This window comes from Haliotis asinina, chromosome 9 (genome assembly GCF_037392515.1).
Source record: "Haliotis asinina isolate JCU_RB_2024 chromosome 9, JCU_Hal_asi_v2, whole genome shotgun sequence".
NCBI classification, from domain to species: domain Eukaryota; kingdom Metazoa; phylum Mollusca; class Gastropoda; order Lepetellida; family Haliotidae; genus Haliotis; species Haliotis asinina.
In genome coordinates, this window is record NC_090288.1 from 50480131 (window position 1) to 50497183 (window position 17053).

The window sequence follows — 17053 nt, forward strand, 5'->3', positions numbered from 1 at the left end:
GAATTTAAATCGCTATTTGAGGTAATACTAAGTTTTGTGTGTACACTTCAGACTTCTGCCACAACAATACATTGCTCCACGGTGTGTCTATTTTCGTATTTAAGCATAGTGATATCCTAAAAACACATCTGGTGTTGCATCTGTTGTTGAACAACTGGAGTGTATGAAATGTGGGTTATCAAAGACTTGGAATCTGCTTGGCGTTTTGCTAACTCGGAAGTACAATGTTTTTTTGGAACATGAACGGTGTACATCACATGACCTCAAGTCCATGGACATGTATCACAAATGTGGTAACCATTTCATACCAAAACATGTTCCGTTTAGCCAAGTCAAAACCTCCTAGATCTGGGAATGTAGTTTCTTATGTTTTATGATCTGATCGCAAACCATGAAATATACAGCTCATTAAAACCATCAAAAGTTTAGACTCACTTCAAATACTCACTCTATGTTATATATATATCTATATGGTTACATTGAAGATTGATTTCTCCACTAACCCGGGACCAAAAGCTGGATAGTACACCATTGGAATAAACGTAAATACAGCAGGAAATATAATATGGCGTGTTTACGTATAACGGGGTTACGTTTGCAGATATCTTCTAACTTTGGGCATATACTTCATACAAATCTAACATTTGAAACATATGCTCATCCTACATTTTCACATGCACAATCACCTCGTTCATGTATACCCTGACTGGATTGTCAAGTATTTCCAAACTTGAATTGCAAAACAGATACCGCGGTCAATACATGATCATACAATATTTCCAATACATTCCTTAGAATTTCAATGAGTGCTGAAATTTCCGATTTTGTTCAAAGAGTACTCGGGATGGAAACGTGAATTTATTTATGTGTAGAAACACATGTAAAGTTTTAAATTTGCAAAGGTTTACATACCGTAGATATTTATGTATAATGCTGGATTTCAGGGAGATGTATATAAACGGTTCATACATGTTCATGTTACCTGTCCTCAAGCAAGAGGATCATATGTTTCCATCTTGTTAATTACTTGTTTCATGTAATTTCATTTTACACATTTTATATTCTAAGTAAGCTCAGTCTCAGTACTTTTCGTTATACTCCACTACTGAGTCTAACAAAACATTATGGGAGGTCGCGTCAGGTGACCTTTGAGCGACTTATGAACATCCAGCAATAAAATGATAATCAGAAATTGCATGCAGTGTTGATTGATGAGATATCTTCTGAGTCTGATTCTTTTTCAGAAGATGCAGAATTTGTCCATTATTTTGATTCAGATCTGAGTACTTCTGTGAACGTCAATGGGAGAGATTTTGATACAGAAGAAGGCCATTAGTAAAGCCACATGTTTAGCTTTCTATGATGTTGATGTTCCAATGATTCTGGTTTATGATGCTAGGTCTTGATTTGGGTTCAGTTTTCCTTTAAGAGCAAGATGATGGTAGTTTGCTAGGCGTCCTTTGACAGACCGCCTCCCGTTAGTTCACATGCTTACTCAGGAGAAAAGAGTTCAGTTACCACCTAGAATTCAAATATTCACTTGTAACTTACAGGGATACATATCTGGCAAATCTAATATTGTAGACATTTTCTCAAGAAAATCTTTATCATCGAATGTGACAATGAGCTGGTTAAAATATCAGGTCCGTGGTTGACGCATCAAACGATGGAGAAATTGTGAAAGTATTAAGTGCTGTAAAGACAGATGACCGGGGGCATGTGTCGGTGGTGTATCTGAAGTTTAAGAACGAACTCTCAATATATAACTCGATTCTTTTGAGAGGAGAGCGAATAGTGATTCCTCGATAACTAAGGTCGAGAGTTTTGAGTATAGCTCATGAGTCACATCAAGGCATAGTACGCACTAACAATTCCTTCATACAAGATCCTATTGGCCAAATATGGATTTTGATGTCGAACAACTTGTTAACAAATGTGCATCCTGTGTTCTTAATCAACCTTCAAGAAAAGACACTCCATTATAACCTGTATATCCAGCGCCGAGACCTTGGTCAATAATCGGTATAGACATCCCTGGACCTATTGAATCGGACCTACATGTTCACGTTAATAGGCTACTTTTCTCCATATCCTTTTGCTGTGGTAATTAAAGACATCACATCAAGTGCTACCATTGAAGTTCTGGAAATAATATGTTCTGAACATGGTTTCCCAAATAGTGTTGTTTCACACAATGGCAGGGATTGAACTTATCCCTTCCTCGCCATATTTTCCCAAGAGCAACGGAAAGATTGAAAGCTTCCATAGATTCATGACTAAAGCATTCCGGTCTCTATCAACTGATAGAGCTTCTCCTCATCGAGCTACTGGTGAAACTCCAGCCATGTCATTGGTTCATATAAGCATTAAAACTAAATATTCAGTGCTGTACTCATAAAAAAACCTGATCCATTGTTATCAAGAAAACTCTGTTATGCCGAGAAGATCAAGACATACGCAGATGTGAAGAACGGTGTGAAACACCATATGTTTAGTGTTGTAGTATGATGAAGTGTACGTGGTAAGTTAGCTCCAACGTACAAACCTGTAAAACATGTGATCGTCAACAACAAACAACGTTATACGTTCCAGGTTGTGAACTGTGATACGGGTGTTTTCAGTGTAAGAAATGCTTAATCACTTAGACATGCTCCATGTGAGGATTCAGTGACCTTTGATAAAGTGATTCTTGAAGATATGATTCCGAGAAACTTGGTATTTAACAGAACTGAGTAAGAAGTACAAGTAACTTTAGTACCTACAGAGAAAATTACTGTTCAGCAAGGTAACTTGTGTGCTGATTTAGCTGTAGATCCTCGGTACTAATGTGACCGAACCTTAAGAGGAAAATTAACTGAGCAGATCTGCTACAAAGTCAGATACTGCTTCTTTAAGATCTCAAAGGACACGTCGTGCTCCTGCATATTTGAAAGACTGTGTAAAGAAATGAACATCTGAATATTTTATATTGAATCGTTATGATATTTTATCATTATAGTGCCTTATGTAATTAAGAATGTGAGGTATGTTTAATGGGTTATTTATTTGTTGTATCACATTCATCACATATTTGCCTGGTGCTAGATTTTAATATTTTCAACTATAATATTTGAAAATAATAGGTATTTTCTGTACTAACTGTGGGAGGATGGTAGTATCTAGCATCTGAGATCACGTTATGTGTATAACGTAACTTGTGCCCTACGTCAGAATAAAGCGGGTGAACTGCTCGCATGTCATCGTGTGTGTCCCTTCAGTGCGGACAAGAGATCCCATGAAGATACTACACATGTCAAAATAAAATATCGCCACCATCAAAGGTACACTCCCACTTCCTCACTTCGTTGTGCTCCCAGATTTCCAAGCCCATATTTAGTAATTATTTACGTGAAATATGTTTTATTCAACATTGTAAGCGCCACTCGTGGTATTCAGATCGTTCTTCGTCTCCATTACCCCTGCCGGTTCAACGGAGTGAAGGAAAAAGCAGAAATTAAAGAGAAATACCACATTGCCTCATTTTATAATGAACATGTTGGAGTTTGACTGTTGGAGTTTTTGTCTTAACTGTCGTTGTTATTGTTAGAATTTTCGTAACTTTTATACTACAATAAAACCACTGCTGGCGTAGTGCGCGAATGAAGCAGGGGAGTTGACGTTGTAGGTATTCCATATGGTATAATACCCTTCTCTTCCTTCACTGCATCGAACCGGAAGCTGGCAGGGGTAATGGACTCGAAGAACGGTCTGATACACCACGAGTGGTGCTTAAAATTATGAATAAAATATATTCACGTGAGTAATTATTAAACATGGGGTTGGAAATCTAAGAGCACAACCAAATGAGGAAATGGGAGTGTACCGTTGATGGTGGCGATATTTTGTTTTGACATGAAAGCTATTTTTTTAACCGAAGCGAGGGAAGTACCTTACCAAGCTACGCTCACATATAAGAAGACTGGCCATAAATTCTCCACGCTGCGCAACCCCGTTTGCGCTACAGATTGGCTGTGATGAGATGAAACCTCCGTTTAGTTCAGTACACACTGAAAATGTATAGATAGTTCTTATTATTTTATTTCATATGTGTATTATGGAACGGTGCAACGATTCGGTAGAGAAATTCTATTGAACCATTGTGTTCTTTATATGATGCTATCAGTGGATAACAGTATCATTCAGACAGTGTTATAAAATAAGTTAAAAAACTCCAAACATTACAGTGTAATATGACATTATAGTGTAATATGACGTTATAGTGTAATATACGTTGTGACAAAAAGGTTTCAATATTCAAATATAATATTCATTCAAACTGACTACGACGTAGGACTGCATATTACTCACATCAGGAAAAGATACATAATACATGATATTTTGTTTATTTTCCTACACATCAGACGCGAGAATAATGTTTATGCTAATAAAGTTTTCGTCACTTTATATAGCATTTTCTAAAAGATGATTTGCTTCAATAAAAGAAATTCGGAGGATGATAAAGAAATCAAGGCCTATTGCTGAAATGATTAGTAAAACTATAATAATATTAAAATCCCCCTATGGGAAGGGAAGTCAGACGGACATATGAAACCAAAATCTGATAACTACTCAAAGTACTGACTTTCAAAGAATTATCACTGATATCAGTTTTTCATAAAATCACTATTCATTCTGAACCGTTGCCCGTAACTTAGAATCATGTTAAGGTGTTTTCATAAATGCACACTGACACGAACGCCCAAGTGCATTGTCCGCCATATTGGATAGTGATTACAAAATCACGCTTCGCGAACGCCGGTATTGAGACGTTTGTTACATCTATTATTAACTATATACCGCGGCTACAAATACAGTACTGAGTTCCTCATGCAATTTAGAATCTAAATACAACTGGTCTTGGCAACAAGTGTCTAGATAAACTTAAACGAAAAATAGTAGGGTGGTTACGAATGCTGAGCTCGAAAGACATCACTTGTTTGAAATGTAGACAAAAGTTCAGACTTTACACTGTGTAGCATTTTCTCAAATTATCAGACACCCATTTGCACGGAAAGAGCAACGTAGCAAGAAAAAGGAAGTTCAAAATAGACACAATACGGGAATGAGATTTCGTCTACACGAAACTCAAGTTTCTGTGCAACGTGACGCCATGACTGGCGCAAAATCAACAGTAATGATAGCCATTCCTGGCTTCTTCTATTTCTTACCATGAAAAAGATAAAAAACAACATATTAAAATACACAGATAATCAGAATGAGTCTGATTACTTACATCTTATATTTTTGTACAAACGTTCCCTGAATCAAGAGAAGGTTCTCGATAGTCTAAGTAAACTTGGTCTCAGTACTATTTGTTACACTTCTCTTAGTACTGTAGTCTAGATGAGTGTAACGAATAGTACTGAGAGTAAGTTTGTTTGGACTGGGTCCTTGCACAAACCATGTAAGTCGCCATTTTTTTTAAGAAATCGGTCAACGGTGGGGATGTCATACGTTAATATTTTTGTACATATTTGGTAACTTCTTGGTGAAGGTTGGTAGAATAATCCCCATATCCCCCGGTTACACTTTCAGTATCATAATGTATACGTATTGTTTCATGACACTAATTTTATTTTCTACATTTGGCCTTATTGACTATCACATCAAACATGAGTATAGGGTGTACGTTTTTTTCCTTGCGTTTGTTTGAATAATGTTTTCTGAAATTGACACATTTAATGAAGTAAGCGATATATAAACCTTTACGCATGTTTAAAAGATGAAACGTAGGCATCATGTACTTGAGCACGATTTGTATTTTAGTTCCTATGATGTGCGCAGGTACAGTTTCGTCAGAACAATTCCCAATATGGAAGTCCAATCCACGATACATCCAATCCTTTCTTTGCAGGCTGGCATCATGAAAGCAGCATTTGCCATGAACGCCATTTACAAATTAAACTCACTGTTGAAAGGTTAGCGGCAGTCCTTAGGTTTGTTAAATTAACGTCACGTTAACAACCTGTTAGAAGTTAACACAGATTTGAACAAGGTAACCATCTTATATTAGTTAACAGTCAGTTGCATGTACTTAACGGCTGGTTTAAAGATAAACGAGTTTTGAACAACTGGTCACAGATTAATGACAATAGTAGCGACGCAAGTTCTCCACCATCACACATATAATTGTACAGATACCCACGCCCACTTACATGAAACGATCTTAGAGCTACAATTATTGTAAATACTTAATACCGCGATTTAGGCTTCGGCTACAATCACCATGCACTTGCACCAAGCGATTGTAGGCTAAGATCATTTTAAATCACAATCAAAACTTACAATTGGTCGGAACCAGTTGTAATGATCTATGATCCTTGTTGTCAGTAGCAAAATGACGTTCAAGCTGGTGTCAGTTTCCCTCAGATAATTAGCTTTACGTTTGGGGATTGTTTATATATTGCATAAAACTGTATGATTCGCCTCGACACTTCAATAACACGGAGAATGCAACACCGATTTAACGTCAGAAATATCGTTCTGCTATAGTTGATTCTCTCTCACTGCAAGATTTTGGTGAGTTTGCCATATTCTATTTTGTGAACCACTGTAAGTGTGTAAGTCTGTCTGTGAGAGTAAGTCTCCAGATTCTGTAGTTCAGAAGGAGTTTTTGCCCTTTGTGTTTAAGGGTTCTGTGTCACTTATGGGAGATAATTCTACCCCACGGCCCGATATTATCTTTGGGGATACTGGAGCTCTTCAATTTCTGATTTTGAAGGATATTTTGCCTTTTTCTGATGAGTCCTCAGCAAACACAGATGTTTTGCTTCAGGGTATAGGTGGCAATTCTTCTGCTCCTCTCCATTTTGTGAATTGGACCTCAGATCTGATTTCAGGTGAGGTGAAAGTTGGTGTTCTTGACTCTCTCCCAGTTCCGGGTGTCGATTTGTTGATCGGTAATGATCTTATTGGGGGTCAAGTTGGTGCTGATCCAATTGTCACTGTTTTGCCGGAGAGTTCAGTTAGTACTGAATTTCCGGGTAGTTTTCCCTCTTGTGCAGTGACTCGTTCAATGTCGAAAGGCATTTCTTCCATGGCTTCTTTGCAGAATGATACCATTTATGATTTGTCAGGTACTTTTATGGATCATTCTTTATGTGAAATGGAGACAGAAGACTTGTCTTCAGAGAGTAGTATCTCTTCAGGACTTCTTCATAAGTCAGATAGTTTTTCAGGTGGTGAACATTTCTTTCCAGAGAGCAGCTTATTAGTGCACAGGGTGAGGATGTTGAAGTGCAGAAGTTGGCTAGTAAGGCTGTTTCTTTTGAGGAGGCTAGCAAGGTTCCAGTTTATTACTACAAGGATGAGGAAATATAGGTCGCCGGATGTTCCTCCGGAGGATGAATGGAAATTGCACCATCAAATTGTGGTACCGAAATTATTTCGAAAATGTGTACTTTCATTGGCACATGGAAGTCCCATGGCAGGTCATTTGGGTGTAAACAAAGCTTGTGAGAAAATTTTGGCACATTTCTTTTGGCCCAGTCTGAGACAAGATGTGGCTGAATTTTGTACGAGCTGTCATGCATGCCAAATTGTTGGGAAACCAAATCAGAAAATTCCTTCCACTCCCTTGAAACCTATGCTGGCTTTTGAGGAACCTTTCAGTAGAGTTATTATTGATTGTGTTGGTCCACTACCTAAGACTAAGTCTGGTAATCAGTATTTGCCCACAATCATGTGTGCCTCTACCAGATTTCCTGAAGCAATTCTGCTTCGTAGGATTGTTGCTCCTGTGATTGTCTCCTGTGCTTTGATCAAGTTTTCACCTTAGTTGGTTTCCCAGATGTTGTTCAGTCTGATCAGGGGTCCAATTTTATGTCTTATGATTTATGAGAGTTCTCTCACTTACAGTATGGTTCAAAATTATTGAGAATAGCTAAAGCATTTCATATTATTAAACGAGAACAAATCAGATAAAATTGAATGTATTGTGAAAGTGAACTGACCTTTTCATGTTGTGTAGGTAACAATTTAATATTTTATCAAGTCTCCTTGAGCTTCACGGCACAGTCTAAGACGGGTAGGCATACTTCCTATCAGAGAGGTTAGTGTCTCGTGAGTTATGCTGTCCCAGTATCGGACCACTTCTCTCTTCATGTCTTCAATTTTTGTCAACCCCTTTTGATTCGCACATTCCTTCATCATCCCCCAAATGTTCTCAATGGGATTTAAGTCAGGACTATATGCAGGAAATGGTAATGCAGTCACATTTTTCTCCTGAAACCACTGCTTGGCATGTTTTGCGGTGTGTTTAGGATCTGCAAAATCCAGTCATTTCCATAAAACACATGTGCACTTGGAAGGAGAAAATTATCTAATATGTTAGTGTAGCGTTGACTTGTCAGATTTCCCTCAAACACACACAGAGGGGTCGCTCCTAATAAGGATATCCCTCCCAATACATGAAACTTTGGGCTGTATTTAGGTCGTCGATACAACGGTGCTGACGCAGACTTTGTCCATATTTTCACATTATTGGGATATACCTATATTGAGCTTTCATCAGTAAAAATCACATTTTCCCAGTCAAAGTTTTCATGTGCCAAACACCACTCAACACGCCTGTCTTTATGTTCTTGTTTCATGAGAGGAGAAGGAATTCCAGTCTCTTTCTCCCATCCAAGATCAATCAAATTTCTTCTAACTGTAGATTTTGATACAACGGTTGATCCCCTTTCTATCAATTCATACCTGATGTTGGAGATGCTTGTCCTTTGCTTTTTAGACGCTAAAATTCCCAGCCGGACGCGATCTGAGAAGTCCAATTTTCTGGGACTCCCTGCTCCTTTCTGGTGCCCAAAATCCTTTCCCTCTTTAAAATTCCTCCTAATCCTATACACAGTAGAAAGAGGAGTTCCTGTTCTCTCTGCCAATGTATTTACATCATCAATTCCTTGATTACACAACTCAAAAATCAACCTTCTTTTATCTTCAGCAGACATTGTTGACAGTGCTGAGGAAAATGACGTCTGCTACAAATTCAGGGGAGGTAACTCTAATTATACCATACTCAGTAGGCCAAGATGAGTTACCTCCCTTATACCATTACTTAGTTTTAAGTATCAGTGAATCAGTTGAGGTGTTAGGATAGCTCAAAGTAAGAAGAAAAATTCTCAATAATTATGAACCAGACTATATTTCCTGATGTGCCTGGTCGAAATGTTATTAGCCATGATATAGATGTAGGTGATGCTGTGCCTGTAAAACAACACCCTTATCGGATGAATCCAGTGAAACGTGAAATTCTATGGAAGGAGGTGAAATACGTGGTGGACAATGACATTATTGAAACCAGTGACAGTCCATAGAGTTCACCATGTGTTCTTGTGCCAAAGAGTGGAGGTGGTTGTGCTGACATGGAAGCTATCAATGCACTCTCACGAACTGATTTGTATCCTATTCCGAGAGTGGACGATTGCATTGATCGCATTGGTCAAGCTAAGTACATAAGTATGTTTGACTTACTGGAGGGCTTCTGGCAGATTCCACTTACAGACCGTGCAAAGAAAGTATCAGCATTCGCTATGCCAGATGGAGTGTATCAGTACAAGGTGATGCCGTTTGGTCTGAAGAACGCTCCAGCGACTTTCCAGAGACTGTCAACAATGTCACATCAGGCCTTGATCGTGTCGAGGCTTGCATGGATGATGTCATCAATTACGACGTGGAGTGGGATGACCATCTTAAAAGGACTCGTGCTTTCTTCGAAAGACTGTCTGAGGCGAAGTTAATTGTGAATCTCGCCAAGTGTGCATTTGGGAAGACACAAGTGGAATTTTTATGGCATGTTGTAGGGCACGGCCAGGTACAACCAGTTCATGAAGCAATTGTACATTTTCCAGTACCTCAATCTAAAAGAGAACTCATGAGATTCTTGGGCATGACTGGCTATTACAGAAAGTTTTGTGAAAGCTTCTCAGATGTTGTATCTCCACTTACCAACCTTTTGGGGAAAACGGTAAAATTTCAGTGGGATAGCAGTTGTCAGACTGCACTTGAAAAAGTCAAAGCCATACTCATGAATTCTCCAGTATTGCAGGCACCAAATTTTGAGAAAGCAATTAAGTTGCAAATTGATGCAAGTGATGTTGGTGCAGGTGCTATCCTGATTCAAAAGGATGATTGTTGTTTTTCAAAGAAATTTGACAAGCACCAAAGAAATTATTCTACCACTGAGAAAGCGACTTTAGGTCTTTTGTTAGCTTTAATCATTTTTAAATGTAACTTGGTACCACCCTTTTGCCAATTGAAGTTTTTACTGATCACAATCCCTTGACTTTTCTTCACAAAATGAAGAAGAAGAATCAAAGACTTATGAGGTGGAGTTTGACCTTGCAAGGGTTCAATCTTGTGATCAAACACATTAAAGGCAAAGACAATGTCTGTGCTGACGCACTTTCCAAGGTATAAATGTATGATGACTTGATGATGCTGTATGTATATAACTGCATTTTGTCATTGTAATTTACAAGACGTTTATTATTACATGTCATGTTATTATGTTATTATTGCTATGATTGTATGTAGTTTCTGTATATTTTTTTATATTAATTAAGTAATAATTCTTATTGGGTCACAACATTTAGTGTTTTGAATATTAAATCTAATGGATCACATTTCGTTTTAATAGCTGGTCAACACTTTTAGCATTCTGATTTTCCGGAATTTATCTGCTCCTAGTTTTCTATGTGTCTACTTCCGGGAGACTTATTCGAGGGCATTTTACAGTGTTGACGATGTTGGTTTGTGCCCGAACTTTCGGGAAATGACTTAGTAAATATATATAAAGGCTGGTTGCCGTGTTGAGGGCGACACTCACGCTCATTCATAGTTACATCACTGCCACGCTTAATCCTCAAAACCCGTCAACGCCTGACCTACATTATCTGCTGTCGCACCGATCGCTGTGTTGACATTCTGCCATAGTTGATTCTCTCTCACACCAAGATTTTGGTGAGTTTGCTATATTGTATTTTGTGACCCATTGACTTAGATTTTGTCTCTCTTGAACTGTACCTGAAATCTGCATTGTTATATTGACCTTGCTCTCGTTGCATAATAATAATATCTGAATATTTTCCTCTTGTCTTTGTTTTGTTTTGCTGGTTCACAAGGGGATTTCTTACATTGTTGTCACAGTACATTATTAACCGTAACAGATGTGTCTGTGGTTGCAGTATCACATTCTTAGTTCATAAATCAAATTAGAATGTAAAACAAATAGAGAATAATCCACGAGGTACAAGTGATTATATATGTTGCCTTCCATGTTATCATTTCCTTCTTCAACGTTATCACTGCCTTCAAAGATTTGTGGGTTTTGTATTCTTTGGGGGTTTTTTTCATGCAAGGTGCGATTGAGGGAGATGTGTTGCGTGCAGTAACTAGTTCCACTTTTATTTGCTCAGCATGCTATGCGCACTTGCAAACAACTGTAGACAGGAGAAATTTAAACCTCCAACATTGAAGAGTTCGATCTTAGTTATGATCGCGATCTTAAATCCATGCTGTCTTAAGATCCTCTTTGTGCAAGGGCAATTGTATGGTGATTGTAAAGTTGATTGTAGGGGCCTAAGACTGATTGTAACTCTGTGCAAACAGACCCCAGTGATTAGTGATAGCGTTGAAGCAACTTATTAAATTTACGACATACACTATCATCTGCGGTAGTACTGCCATACCTAGCATCGTATTTATTACTCTCTGGCATAAGGTAAAATAGGGTTGTCATGGTAACGGCAATTTGGCATAATGGGTATAGTCTCATTCTTAAATCTGCGATTAGAGTTTAAATCTGTGTTGACCTGAGCACGCATGTTAATAGAAGCTGTAAAACGAAACGTATCGTGATCGAACCGAAAGGCCTTTGTAAAACCGAGTTACTAGCCACCTGCATGAAAACCTGTTTTCATAATGAATATCTGCTAATCCGTGGCACGATTCCAACGCTATCATGAACATGCGTTTGTGAATCATGATCAAATAGTGATGATACCTGGCGTCCATGTCTCTTCATGAACAACGAGGACAATCTCCTGCAGATGCACGAGAATTGCACTAGACGCCCCAGACTAATGCTTAGTCTGTCAATATATATATTATTTCGTAAGTAGCAAACTAACCCATGTACATGTAAATCGAAAAGGAACCCCAGTCAGACCAGAGAGATGCTAAAAATGAGGACATCTAGGATTGCTTCAGTTAAGGCTTGAGCATTGGATACAGGGTTAGGCAGTAGAGAAAATACTGTGCTCCTTAAAAATTCTATTTGGTCAATATTTGTATTTCACTGATTTATTTCAAGACACATGGCAACCAATACTTCATACTGCAACCATGGCAACCAATACTGCACTTAATGATAAGTGATTGTTAAATGTACTCATGATGTTTTGAAGCACAACTGACTCAGATACTTTGCACGTGTTTCCCCCGACTCTTTCAACACCCGTAAAATCAATTTCTATATATGTCTAGAAGGAAATACTGTACAGAAATGGAACGGCTGAATTTGGCTACCCTCTTTCGTGACCTCAGCATTCTGGTTACACGGCGCTGAGAGAGGACAGCTTGGAAAGATACCAATAAACATGCTTGCCATATATAAACCTTTTATTTGAAATTTGTGGAATGTGATTAAAGATGATTCCTGCACCTGTAGTCTCGATATTGATGTTGTTAGTCTGTGATTCTTCCATATTACTTGGTCTTTTCTCAAATGAAATTAAGTTCTTGACCCTTTATGAAAATAACATATTGTAAAGACACTGAGGGTCAGTGTTATTGTGTCCATGTCGAGAATAAAACATCGGCATTTAGCCTGCAACCGAACTCTTTAACCACGAGCACACCCCATCATTCTTTGATACTCTGAAAGAAATATACATTGGTACATTTATTACACATTTAGGACTGAACCCAGTTTTGTCACCATTTATCCTTCATTGTATTGATAGGGACATGTTCTGCACAGTGATGCTTTGAAACAGTTCTATAAGTTATAATTGTTTCCAATCTTTACCCAGTTTAGTTTTCCATTTAATTAGCAATTTGCAGTTTCTCTTTCCATGAAATTCTGAACGGAGGTACATTTAACAGTAATGCACCTAGATAATAACTTTCGGTACTCTGATAGATTAATAAGTACACATTATATTCCATCATATCGGAATGCCAAAATGAGTAACATAATCATAAAATTTATAACAAATCAGACAGCAAAAAGCAAAAATTAAAACGCTTGAGCAACCGATTTGCTGTCAGGTAGTTAGCTTTCAATAAGAGGTGGAATCAAAATAGGTGTGTGCATAGTTTGTTTTGTCGGGTAACTAAAATTCGAGAAAACGTCCGTGTGGGTGAGATGATGCCTGCATTCCGAAACAAAAAGAAATCATACCAAGTATGTGCAGGTTTACACATTTACAACAGTAATTTACGCCGCGAAGCATTAATACATTCTCATCATCCTTTTTGAAAGTATAGATCATGAATATCATTAGTCGTATAACTCATACAAGTGTGCACTAAAATTAGGCACCTTCCGGTTTATGTCTGTGTGTACACATCTGTCTGTGTTTTATTGAAATAAAAAAAATATAAACGATATTACCTACTGATGAGAAAGGCTTATCAGTACCCAAACACCACCCCACCCTAGGCATGCCCCACTCACCCCCACACACACTCTCCTCTCTCTCTAACGTACCAGCACACACTCTCTACCATACATATCTCTTTGGCCCAAACACCCATCATGTGTTTGTCAAGAAAGACACGCAAGTTGCTAGTGGTGTTCACTCATAGGTGTCATTTCGCCATGTGTTTCTCATGATCTCAGTGCATTATGGTATGGTCGGACGCGCTAAAGAAGCGGGTGCGACAGTTATATTACAGAACGATTGAAATACATGTTAAAGTAGTGTCATTCTTGTAACACTATATCTACCCATTAACAACTATTTACGAGTGTACTAAACGCATGACAAACCTAACCATACGAGATTTCAAAGGTATGTCCTACAACCACGGCATTTACATATGTTACACATGCTGGAAAACACATAAACCTATCGTCAGATTTACATACATGTATCTGTGAAATACATGCAAATGCAGAGCAGAGTGTTCGTTTATTTTAACACCGCTTTAAATGTGTGTAAATCTGACAGGTGATACGTAAATTTCAAACGTTAATATGGCCGCCGGATGACACGTATATTTACTCACGTTAATAAATTTGGGTAATACAGTCATTTTGTGGGGTGTAACTGCAAAACGTCTGCAGATGAATTGCACGAGGGTCATGCATAACTTTGATGAAAAGAATGGGTGCAACTATTGTGCACGTGCAAATATAGTCAATGTGAATAGTGTCGTTTGGGTGTAAAGTTTTGGTAATAATGGACCACTTTTCACTGATTTTATCAGTTATTGATCTCATGACAACAATCTGTTCAACGTTACGAATTTGTTTTACAATACACGAGTTCATGTTTAAACAGTCACTTGTAAATAGTGTGGAATAATATGCAAAATTCAGTTTAGACCATTTGCCTCAAGCAAGTGGCTACATTTGGACTAGAGCGTCTAAACTTTTGATGGGAAGTATATATGATTAAAACCCACATTTCGACGCATTAGTGCCACTGTTGGGACAGGGGAAAATCAGCTTTCTCTTCAACACCTGGTATCGTCTCTACTTTACAGTGAATCCAAGACACATGCCCATGACTTTGTCAGATGTGCCTAGGCGACTTCCCGCGTAGATTCCTCATAGGCATGAAAACTAATATTTGTCGCTTTCAGTTGTTTTCAGTTATCACGGATCCACAAGGCGTGCTAATATGAGTGAAGCAATTCCAGCAATATCACGGAGTAATCGAACCGTGGTCTTTTCGCGTGACGAGTAAACGTTGTAACCACTATGCTACCCAACCACTTGAACACACACAGATCCATTTGATTTAAACATATATATTCAAGAGAATGGATTGGGTGCAGGTCATTTCAACTACGTTAAACAAAATCCATAAAGTTGTCACGTAAACAATTCATGGTTTTGTAAGAATTTCGAGCAATTGTAGACCGTTGGATATCTGAATGAAACAATCTTTGCTACTTCCCCACAGTTAATTCCCTAAATGATTGTAGAAATGACTCCTTTGTCATTGTTCGTCATTACTGAAAAGTACTATATTGTTAGAAGAATCGGGGGTGGTGTGTAGCCTAGTAGTTGAAGCGCTGGCTCCCCGATTGTTGGAATACTGGTAAAAGCGGCGTAAACCCTTACTCACTCACTCACTCACTCACTCACTCACTCACTCAGAACAATCGGTTCTTTACAGACACCCAAATAATCGTCGCTTCATGATCTGCAACGCTTACCGTTACTGTGACGATATTCTGTGGATGGTAGTCATAGATGAGGATGACGTCAGTCATCCATGTGACTGGGACCACCCAGCAATCGCACCAAAATTCTTCTACACCCTGAAAAATACGAAGACAGCCACAGGAAATCTTGCAGGTATTTCATAGCTGTATTGTATATTTTTAATGCATTGTGTTTATCATATTTATTTAACACGTGTTCTGATTATCCTTTATTATTATTCTGGTTCCTGGCAACAGATATGGTGTAATTCGACGATTGTTCTGTTACCAAATTTGGTACGACAGTGACGTCATGATGCCGAACTTTCCAGCTCAATACTTGACCTTACGACTCCACTTGCAAGCAGTTTTTTTTTTTGGTTTGTTTGGTTTTTTTTAATAATAATAATAATAATAATTAGTTATGGACATCTATAGTCGTCATGATAGAGTTATCTCCCTTCCGTCTCCTCATGGACCACACTGTTTCCCTTCCAGTGTGTACTATATTCATCACAAGATGGATGATGACTGTTGAATATATTTTACCGTGATATCTTTAAAGATTTTGATAACAAAACAATTATCAAAACATTTAAAAATATCTTGTTTTACAGTCAACACCCACTCGTTTTTGTAATTTCTGTGTAGTGGTACCCTGCTTGTAGTACATGTGCGGAATAAAGAAGTCATACACTGCTTGATGCAATCACTGGCTGAACTATTCACTTGTAGGACGAATTTTCATGTTCTATGTTTGAACTTTTGTAACATATTTGTGTCAAAATGATATGCACAGACACACAAGTCACCTGAATGGACAGCGTTTTCATGAACGGGCTCTTTGATTGTTGGGCAGGCTTTCTACAACTTGGAGGGCCAGTAACAAAGCATACGACTTCATGGATAACAGCTTGGTGTTTATTGCGCAGAGCGACGTTTTCGTGTAGATTCTTATAGTAAATGCCGTTCTATGCAAAAAACAAGAAGTTGTTATTCATAAGGTCGTATGCTTCATTACCGGTTCCTGAAGCAGAACACTGCACTAGCCTTGCTTTGGTAGTCAACAGGAATATCATAGTTTTACTGATCAATCAGAAGCTATCTCTTACTTCACTTCTGTTCTGAAAATGACTACACATGCTACAATGCAGTTGTCATACCATTTTTATTAAACGTGTAAATCAGTTTACTACATCTTTAGCGAGTTTTACAGAGATCTTATTTCATGGAAGCGAGTTTAGTATTCCGTTTATGACGTCAAGACCCACTATGACCTCATAAGTTCGGAATCACAGAAACAGATTTATTAAACATTGTAAACCAAAAGTTACTGTGTTCTGTAATCTGATTGGTTGAAAAACATGATTAAATGGTATTAGATTCCCGGAAACTGAAAGACTATTCACTGCGTATTGACACGTAAACAATTGTTTTGTTGTGTCATCAACAGTGGTGACGTCATTCAAATCATATTGTGACGTAAAGTTAGAATGACGTCACAAATGAGCAACTCCAGATGCTACCATGAGAACCAGCTGAAACGGCCAGCTGATGACACTTCACTGCTGTGTACGTATTCGATGTAAACGAGTGCAGACACTAAAACCCCTTTGGTTTACTTTTGTGTTTATAA

General features: G+C 38.1%; 1 pseudogene; it reads left to right on the top strand.

Annotated features, from left to right (window-relative positions):
* LOC137297309 (uncharacterized) overlaps positions 1–17053 on the top strand; it is a 36803-nt pseudogene that overhangs the window by 15054 nt on the left and 4696 nt on the right.